Here is a 10,666-nt window from a genome sequence, read left to right as displayed (position 1 = left end):
ATCCATCCATCCATCCATCTATCTATCTATCTATCTATCTATCTATCTATCTATCTATCTATCATCTCTGTGTGTATGAATTTGTATGGGGAGTACATGTATCGGCTCGCCTGACTGTTGCCATTTGGTCCCGACTGGACAGCAGTCCCCAGGGTCTGCCCATGTGTGCAGACTTGAGCATCTATACCCAGCCTTCACATGAGTGTTGGGGATCCTTATGCACCTTGTCCACTAAGCTACTTCCCAGCTCTTTTGGCTTCTTCACCTTTTAAAATTTGGATGGCTCCTTTCCTGGGGCATGTATGATACACATATGAAGACTCCACATCCACGTTTTGGATGACTTCCAGTAATAAATATTATTCATGCTTTTCTTGGCATTTCTTCATCGTGTATACTTTCCATTTTTTTGAATTAAACATGAGCTTGTGTGTTGATTTAACTTAGACTTCCTGATAAGCATAATGTCCCTATTTATAGACTTTATTTAGCATTCAGGAATTTATTGAAAAATTTTCTCTTACACTGATACTGTTCATTCTCTGATTAGTGGAAAGGTAGGAGCTGTCAAAACTATAACTTCATTAAAGCCCTCAGGATAAACAAGGTGAAATGTTAATAGTCTGTCTGCCACAAGGAATATTATTTTAAGATAGAATATTGTTTTTATATCAAGAGATACATTTCTTATAATTATGTTGACACTCACTATTATCAATATTGGGTGTGTTTGGTTTTACTCCTTTTTTATATATGTTGTTTTCAATTTTTGTTTATAACAGAAAGTTTGGACACAGGAACAAAGGAGGGTGGGCACAAAGAGCTGTGCCCTACCTGAGGATGCAAGTTGGGGATGCTTTGTAGCAAGTGACCTGCCTGCCCTGCATCTCTGAAACCCACTGCATCTTCATTTCTTTGCCTCTTAAAATTTATTTCTTTTATACGTATTAGTGTTTTGCCCTCACATATGTATATGCACTGCCTGTATGCTTGGCACCCGCGGAGGCCAGTGTGCTCGGCACCGGTGGAGGCCAGTGTGCTCGGAGGCCAGTGTGCTCAGCACCGGTGGAGGCCAGTGTGCTCGGAGGCCAGTGTGCTCAGCACCCGTGGAGGCCAGTGTGCTCGGAGGCCAGTGTGCTTGGCACTAGTGGAGGCCAGCGTGCTCTGCACCGGTGGAGGCCAGAAGAGGGCATCAGATTCCCTGGAACTTGAGTTACAGATAGTTGTGGGCTGTATGTGTGTGCTGGGTATTGAACTCTGGTCTTCAGCAAGAGGAAGTACTCTAAACCTTTGAGCCATCTCTTCAGCCCCCTCTCCCTATGTCTTTTGGAAAATTGAATCAAACTATTTAATCTCGAAAACAAAATGTTGTCATAAAAGTTAACATCACTCCCTTCATAACAAAATATCCAGGCCATGTCCAAAACGTTCTAGATTTCCCCCAAATAACTTTTTATAACAGCTACTTAAAAATACTTTTCATGATCTATTTAATTTATTTTGTGTTCACGTGTGGGGAGGGTCACACATCCCATAGCACTGTGTATAGACCAGAAGACAATTCTCAGGAGTTTGTATTCCCTGTCTATCCTCCATGTGGGGCCCAGAGATTGAACTCAGATTGCCAGGCATGGTGCCAGCTACTTTTACCCACAATGCTATCTGGTCAGCCTAAGAAGCAAGTATGTTTTTAAACAGCAAGACAATGAAGGGTGACTACTGGGTTGTTACATTTCTTTAGACTTTTTTCAAAATATTATCTTTTAAAACACCAGCCTTATAGAAGGCGATTATTTTTACAAAGTAGTTTGGACCCAGTCTTCTGCTTCTTGTATGTCTTACGAAGTGGTAGGTAGTTATCTGTATGGCCTTAGCTATATTTGGATAATGTTTTTGTGAGGACTGTTTGTAGATGATACTGAATACTTCCTACTGGTCTGGGTTAGGAAATGTGCTAGTGGGTTGTTCACTGGAAATGATAACATTTGTTTCTATGGGTCAAGTGACATAGGCACATCCCTCTGCTGTGTCCTCCTTCTGGGATAGCTAGGCTTCTATCAGTTTAGTATCTAGTTCCATCACATTTGATAAAAATGGCAGTTTGTCTTGTTCTATTTTGTCTACATTTATTAGCTGCAATTATTCTATGTTTGCTCTTGAACAAATAGGAATCCTTTACCCATTCCTATACAGAAAGCCACAGAGGGTCAGAAGACAAACATTGAAAGTAAGGACTTGGGGAGAAGAAGCAATTTGATGGGTGGGGGAAGGGGATTAAAAAGAGAAGGGGGCTATGACTAAAAAACATTCCATGTGTAAATGAAGTTATGAAAGAAAACTCAGCTAAATAAAAATAAGAACTCTTCTTTATGACCTTTGCTTCCTACTAATGGATGGGATACACTAAAGGTATGATTTCCCTTATTTATCAATTTTAGGGTAAACATTTTGTGTAATAGTGAATACTTTATTATTATTATTATTATTATTATTATTATTATTATTATTCTCTCTCTGTGTATGTGTGTGTGTGTGTGTGTGTGTGTAATAGGACAACTTTTGGGAATCAGTTATCCCCTTCTCACCATGTGGGTCTTGGTGAACTTAGGCTTCCAGTCTTGGTGACAAGAACTTTTACTTGTTAAGCGCCATCTTTGCCATCCACTAGTGCATAGTTAAGACTCAAATTTAAGATGTTTATAGTCCTGTTAAGCTGATACATGAGAATTATCAGTTTCTTCTAGAGTTATATTTTGTAAGTAGCTCCTTCAATGACTACATACATTTCCCCAATGATTATATAAAAATTATTTTCTAGAATGTTTCCAGTTATTTATGTTACAAAAAAAATCTTATAATATTTGTGATTCAATCTTTATCTAAATTTTGAATTATTTCCTTGGTATAATCCTTTTATATTTTATTTATTTATTTATTTATTTATTCATTCATTCATTTATTTAATGTATGTGAGTATATTTCCTGCATATATGTATGTGCACCATGTGTGTGTCTGTCACCCATGGAGGTCAGAAATAGTCACTGGATACTCTTAGAATTGAAGTTATGGATAGTTGTGAGCCATGTGGGGGCTGGGAACTGAACCTGGGTCCTCTGTAAGAGCAGAGCCATCACTTCAGCTCTTCTTTCTATATTCTTAAAATCCAACCAAGCATGTGACTTATAAAACAACCTGGTTAGCTCATAGGCATAGAGTTCACGCAGTGCTGGTTCTCCCTTCTCTAGATCTAATGCCTATAAGGCATTGTGGTTTACCACACTCTACATTAACATTTTAATCTTATTGTTTGATTATGTGAATGCTGTGTGGAGATGTGCACATGAGTGCACGTACCTGTGCAGGCATATTTTACTTGGGTGCGACATATTTTGCAGCCCTAGAATGATTAGCACTGTCTCTGACTTTGGTAGGGTATGTCTCATGGAAGGCTCACTGAGGTTCGCCTCCCTGTTACAAAGCTTGTTATGGCATAGGTGTGGTATCACATAGGCACTACCTGTGTGTTTCTTAAATCAACTCCGTGTCCTGGATGGGATGCTGACAACCTTGGTGCAGATGAGTCTTTCACTAATGACAGTGTGCACTTCTTCACTGTGTAGGTGAGAGCATGTAAGTGATGATGAGTGAGTGAACTGGCTGAGTGTTACAGTACACGTGTGGCAGTATCTGTTCTAGGAAGATGGCATAGGCAGATGAGGTTCATGTGCATCTTTGGACAGTCAAATTCAGGGAGATTAGCACCTTCATCACCCAGAGTGGGGTCGTTACTTATTTACTATTGCTAGACATTAATTAGCCCCAAACTCCTTTTGATTTTTTTGTTATTATAATTAAGTACACTGTAGCTGTTTTTCAGACAGCACCAGAAGAGGGCGTCAGATCTCATTACGGGTGGTTGTGAGCCACCATGTGGTTGCTGAGATTTGAACTCTGGACCTTCGGAAGAGCAATCAGTGCTCTTACCCGCTGAGCCATCTCGCCAGCCTCCAAACTCCTTTTGAATGGCTCATTGTCGTGGAGTGAGCACTGATCAGCAGCAAGCTTTCTCTTTGATGATACTTTGGTTTTATTTCAGTTGAATATTGAAACATTGTCACTTATGGTCTATTAAGTATTTTTTTTCTTGAGTTTAAGTTATATCTGTTTTTAAAGCCTCACAGTTTTAAAAATAAGTTTTAAAGTTCAAAATACCTCATATTCAGGAAGATACAGACATAGCATTAGCTTTCAATGAATGTTACAGAGGACCATGAGGTGGCTCTGCTAGAGCTAAAGTGGCTTGCTGTGCAGGCCTGGTGATATGAGTTTAGTCCCTGGAAAGGAAGAACTGACTCCCGAGAGTTACTCTCTGACCTTCACATGTGCCATGGTATGTACCCATAGTCACTCATGTACATCATGTTTACACACACAAAGTGATAATAAGTAAAATTATTTTTAAATTTGTAACTGCATTTACGTATTTATTTTTATTTGGGGGGGTGCAGAGAGCATTATCAATGGTTTTTGAGAGATTAGGGCTCCCTAAGTCCCTCCTGTTATTATGGGAGTCTGTGATGGAAATTGTGAGAGAGTTGCCCAGTGTTGGGGGCCGAGTTGGGATAGGGACTCCTCAGCCATCGAGGGCCTCTCCCTTGCTCTCAGTGTCCTTGCTGGGGTAGGTAGTCCAGGGTTTCTTACTCCTTGGAGGCCATATAGGCCATGTAGGCCATGAGGTCCACCATCCTGTTGCTGTAGCCATATTCATTGTCATACCAGGAAATGAGCTTTACAGAGTTGTCATTGAGAGCAATGCCAGCCCCAGCATCAAAGGTGGAGGAGTGGGAGTTGCTGTTGAAGTTGAAGGAGACAGCCTGGTCTTCAGTGTAGCCCAGGATGCCCTTTAGTAGGCCCTCAGATGCCTGCTTCACCACCTTCTTGATGTACTCATACTTGGCTGGTTTCTCCAGGTAGCATGTCAGATCCATTAGGGGTAGGAATGCCAGTGAGCTTCCCATTCAGCTTTGGGATAAGCTTGCCCACAGTCTTGGCAGCACCAATAGATGCAGGGATGATGTTCTGGCATCCCCATGATCATCATGCCACAGCTTTCCAGAGGGGCCTTTTACAGTCTTTTGAGTGACAATGATGGCATGGGCAGTGGTCATGAATCCTTCCATGATGCCAAAGTTGTCATGAATGATCTTGGCCAGAGGGGCTAAGCAGTTGGTGGTGCAGGAAGCATTGTTGAAAATTTTGAGTGAGTGGCCATAATTCTCATGGTTTACACCCATCACAAACATGGGGACATCAGCAGAGGGGGCAGTGATGATGGCTCAATCTTTCAAGTATAGGTCCTAGCCTTTTACATGGTGGTAAAGATGCCAGCAGACTCCACAACATATGCAGTACCAACATTATCCCATTTGATGTTAGTGGGATCTCATTCCTGGATGATCATGGTGGGCTTCCTGTTGATGACAAGCTTCCTATTCTCAGTCTTGACTGTGCTGTTCAACTTGGCAAGAGTAGAGTCATACTGGAAAATGTAGACCATAGAGAATGGAGAGGTCATTGATGGCAATGATCTCCACTTGGTTAGATGATGTGGCAGCTCTGGTAACCAGGTACCCAATATCACCAAATCCAGTCACTCTAATCTTTACCATTGTGTCTTAAGGACAAGGCTGTGCTAAGGATCAGCCTCAGCTTGGAGAGGGCTTCTGAGAGAAGGGTTGTCTGGGAATGGTGAAACAAATGACTTGAAGTCAAATCATGGTTCTCTCTGTAGGAGATAACTATCACTCCCTGTGTTCTGCTCTGTTTGAGACAGCTTTCCCTTGCTATTCTAAAAACTCTCTGGATAGTTCATCTCTTGGTGACCAAAAGCCCAGTTTTTAATTTACATATTAATTCAGTCATTACCCCAGGTTCCCTTTTGTTTATCCCATGAATCAGCATCCCATGACCCCAACCCCTTGATTCTTAGACAGAGACAAGCACAAGCACAGACAATAAGATAGCTGGGTGGGAACCCATCCTGAAATTACCAGTCAGATCATGCCTGGACCTAAACTAGCTCTGTCCCAGGCTGACCTGGACCTGCCTTTTAAGCATAAACAAAAAACATAGTTTTATAGGATCTTGCCTTGTGATTACCACTCCCTTGATCTCTTTATCTCCTTCCTTAGTATCTTTCTGACAAGCTGGTTCATAGTACAGCTACCTCTGATCCTTTTAGATCTGTGAAGCTGCTTATAAAATTCATATTGCCTCCTTATATTTTGCATAACTGAGAAATTTTATATTTTTGAACTCAGATTTTCAGTGTTCTTTCTCACAGCCTTAAGGGCTGTCCTGAAGATCACAGACATCTACTATTTTGGTGAGACATAGATATACCCTCACCTCTCAGACTTGTGCTGTCTCTGATTATTGTAGAGTCATTAACCTTGGCAGAGAGGGCATTCCTCAGAGGAATGTGAAAATATGTACAAGCCTTATGCCCACAGCAAGGATTGGCACTTGTAGAGACCCAGGCACTGCTGGCTCTGCTCCAGGGGCAGGAAACCATATCACATTGTCACTTACATGCCCAAGCTAGATTTGGAAAGGCTGGTACTGGATTAGATGTGGCTATCTCTAGAACAGGGAGGATCAGAGAGCCATGTTTTCTCTCTGAAAATGCAAGAGCACTTCTGAAATTAACTTTATATTGAGGATGGGAATAATGTCATTTTGATAAATCTGTCGGTAAGGGCTCAATGAGTTCATGAGTGAACATTTATGCTGCTGTTGGTGGGCCAATCAAAGAACACACACTGAGTCTCTCACTTCCAGTTTTGTGCTTAGAGTAGATGGTAGTAAGCCCTTTTAACTTACTTAGAACGATTTCAATTATGGCTCACATAAGTGATATTGTCTATGACACTGTCACTGTGCAAAGCTGAAAGTGAAAATGTCTTTTATATCTTTTGCGCCACCATCATGGGTATTGGCTTTCTTCTTTAGCAGATAAATGTTCCCAACACACAGGCAAACACACATACATAAGTACATATACAAACATGTGCACACATGCATGCATGCATGCACACACACATTCGTGTACATACATGCACATACACATGCACAAACATGCACATATGCACACGTGTATATACACACACAGCCCTGGAAAAACATTTCAAAATAAGGTATTTCAGTGTTTTTGGTTTTTTTTTAGCATTAGCCTGATTCTCCATCATAATATTCTTATAAAATAATTATTTTTTGTATGTTAGTAGACACTTGAGGGGGCGTGCCTCAGCATAAGTGTTCTAGTATCTGTGTGAGTCACTTGTCTCCTTGCTCCCAAAAGCAATTTAAGAAAGAAGGGTTATTTTGACTTTCAGTGAATGTAAGGTGGCAGGAATTGGCAGTAGTTACACTGTGTTCAGAGACAAAGACAGAGAGGAAGAGGGAGGGGGAGGAGAGATGGAGGAGGAGGGAGAGGGAGGGGGAGGAGAGATGGGGGAGGAGGGAGAGGGAGGGGAGGGAGAGATGGGGGAGGAGGGAGAGGGAGGGGAGGGAGATTGAGATCCCTGGGCTCAGTTCAGCCTCTCCTTTTCATTTAGTCTGGGATCTCAGCCCATGATATGGTACTTTCCACATTTAGGGAAGGGTTTTCACCGCAGTTAACCCCGTCTAGATAACCCCTCACAGATATGACCTGGTACTTGTTTCCTTGATGATTCTAAATCTATCAAGTTGTCATTTATGATTAACCAAGGAATCCTAATTAAATGTAGTGGGTGGTCACAAAAGAAGACATGAAAGTGGGAATAGGGGCTTTTGGAGGAAGAAGAAGGGGTTCAGCTGGATGGGAAGGGGATAAGAGGACAATGGGAGGATTGTCATCCAGTACATCATTTATGTATATGAAACTGTGAACAAATAAAGAAAAGATGGACTGCTCGTCTGAAAATTTCCCCATTCCTGTGTCAGCTGCAAAGGAGCCATCCACACTTTGGATGAAATACCATTTTTTTTCAATCACTGTTATTTGCAGTTAGTTAGTACAAATGATGTAATATTGTGTGAAGTACCAGACAGATCTTTTTTAGGGGATTGGAAAGGAACTCGAGTATCTTCAATGGATAGGTGCTTTAAAGTTTCATTCTATGGCTGAGGGTTTGCGTGGACATACATATATGCACTGCATGGTACCTGTGGAGACCAGAAGGGAGATTCAGATCCCTTGAAATGAGTGTGACAAGTGGTTGAGAGCATTCTGAGAACCAAACCCTGGTCCTCTGCAGGAGCAGCCAGCAGTCTTTACCTCTGAGCTGGCTTTCCAGGCCCAGGTAGAGCTCTGATTTTTGGCACAATGAGATAAGGGCAAATAGCCACAAAATTACATCCCTCCTGGGCCTGGACTTAACTACTAACCCACCTGTTGTTGTCAAACTCATTTCAAAGTCCTATGTTAGTGGCTTAGAAGTGTTGCTTTTGTTCTGTTTTCCATTTACTCCGAGATTCAGAGTGTTCTACATATGCATTCTTAGACTAGTCAATGTCCTGGAGTTGTTCCTGGACCCTACCATTCATGTGTTCCATACAGCCCATTTGTTCCTCACCTTCCCTGTGGTCATACCCATGAGGCTATCTATCTGTTCTATTCTTGTCTCAGAGTTCCTGTCACATGCCAGTGACATCTGGAGAACTAGGTAGATGGAGAACTAGATAGACTGGCGGTACTGCCAGTCTGTATTTTTTTAAAAAAGAATTATTTATTTATTTATTTTGTGTAATATATGTGTATATGTTTGCATTGTATGTATGTATGTATGTATGTATGTATGTATGTATGTATGTATATTGGGGCATGGGCATGCCCTTATAGTCAGAGGACAACTTGTAGGAGGAGTTGCTTCTCTTTTTCTCATGCAGGTCCCAAGTATTGAGCTCAGCAGGGCAACTAGGCTCTAAGAATCTTAACTCACTGAGCCAGTGCTCCAGCCCCATGCTTTCTGCAAATCTTTACCCCTTTAGATTTTTACCATTACTTCAATCTCAGCAAGAAACTCTGAGTACGGAACTCTTCCCAGGCCTGGCTGAAAATATCCCAGGCAAAGCACCCAAATAAAGGCTGCAAACTGAAAAAAGATGCAGAAACGTGGGGGTGTGGGTGTGGATGTGAGAATGGGACAAGGGTGAGTTTTCTGCTCTGTTCGCAAGGCTCACTCTCTTCCCTTTGAATTGCTCCTTTCCCTGTTTCCATTGGTTACTGAGTGCTGCCCTGAGTGAGGGCAAGAAACATGGAAGGAAAAGAAAAGCACTCAGCTCTTCCTGCAACACTGTTATTTTCATAGCCTCTGTGACCTCAGTTAATATTACTCCCATTTTACAGCCGAGGAAATTGGAGTTCAAAGAAGTTAAGTGATTCATGGAATCAGTAAGTAACAGAACTTGGAGCTTGTCAAGGGCTTTTGACTCCTTCTGCACTATACTTCACTAAATCATAGTGGGAAGACAATAGCTCAGTATTTGGGAAACGACAGAAATAAGCATAGGGAAAAAATGACTATATTCAGGATTTCAAATGTTAGTCTAACAAAATCACATACAGAGTCATTTTCTGGGTAGGGAATTGTAGAGAAATAGAATGCCGTGCTTTCTTCCAGCTCACTAGATTGGTACAAGTCAATCCCATAAAAAGTCATGCTCATTCCTCTCAGAGATGACAGGTTCAGAACTACAAAGAACGGAGACTCATAAAACACACAGGAAGTACCTAAAAGAAATTTAAATGAAGAACATTTAAAACATAGAAACAGTAGCTTGATGTTAGCGGAAAACACATTTTAAGGAGTTGAAGTGAGGAAAGTAAAAACCTGAACCAAGAACAGCTAAAGCATGAATCCTTTCTTATTGCAACGTAACTGCCAATCAGCCAAAGAGAAGAGCGGCTCATGGAACTGAGGGTCATTAGGGTTATATGCAGTGGCTCTCTGTGCTATGGAAAGAGCTTCTCTGAGCATTCCTGAGCATTCTTCTCTCAGAGTGGGGAACATTGCAACAGTTAAAACTCTGTTACAATGAAAAGGAGTCTGTTTGGACTCCTTCTCTGGAACAGCTCCCATCCATTTCCCACTTAACATAGTCAGTCCATCTGTCACCTATTAGATGGCAAAAGAGAAAGGTAATGGGAAAAAATAGCTGCTTTCCTCCCTGTTTGTGAAGAATGCTTTCTATGTAAGTGTTTTAAAAGCACATTTCTTTACCTGTGACTGGATCTTGCTAGAGCAATCATGAATAATGACTTTCTACTGAATTGAATACAACTTACATGCTTATTTAACCTCACCTTTATTTTCTCCCTAAAATGTAACAATAAATAATGAAATTTGACTTGGATTCTTTTGCCCAGAGATAAATTCTGTTAAGGTTTTTCCTTTTAGTAATTTGTGTTTAATAATTCACATATATTAATTATACAATGCTTTATTATGATGTTTTTCTGGATGTTTACAACATACTTTGGTCATAGTCACCTCCTATTAGTCTCTCAAAGGATTTGGAACACTTGGTGGAGTGGAGTAGAAAAAGCTCACAAAGGATATTTTCATGGAAATAACTCTTTTTCAAAGGAGAATGAAAAGAAAAAAGTTTTTTTTTTTTTTT

The 10,666-nt window shown here is 41.0% G+C and overlaps 1 protein-coding gene and 1 pseudogene across 1 annotated transcript in view; one reads left to right on the top strand and one right to left on the bottom strand.

Moving 5' to 3' along the window:
- The window catches only part of Znf800 (zinc finger protein 800), a 190,646-nt gene that overhangs the window by 76,825 nt on the left and 103,155 nt on the right, over positions 1–10,666 (top strand). The gene's annotated exons all lie outside the window — the stretch shown is intronic.
- LOC116098490 lies at positions 5,020–5,812 on the bottom strand (annotated as a pseudogene).

This window comes from Mastomys coucha, unplaced genomic scaffold, assembly GCF_008632895.1.
Source record: "Mastomys coucha isolate ucsf_1 unplaced genomic scaffold, UCSF_Mcou_1 pScaffold20, whole genome shotgun sequence".
Classification (NCBI taxonomy): Eukaryota; Metazoa; Chordata; class Mammalia; order Rodentia; family Muridae; genus Mastomys; species Mastomys coucha.
This window is presented reverse-complemented; position numbering and strand designations above follow the sequence as displayed.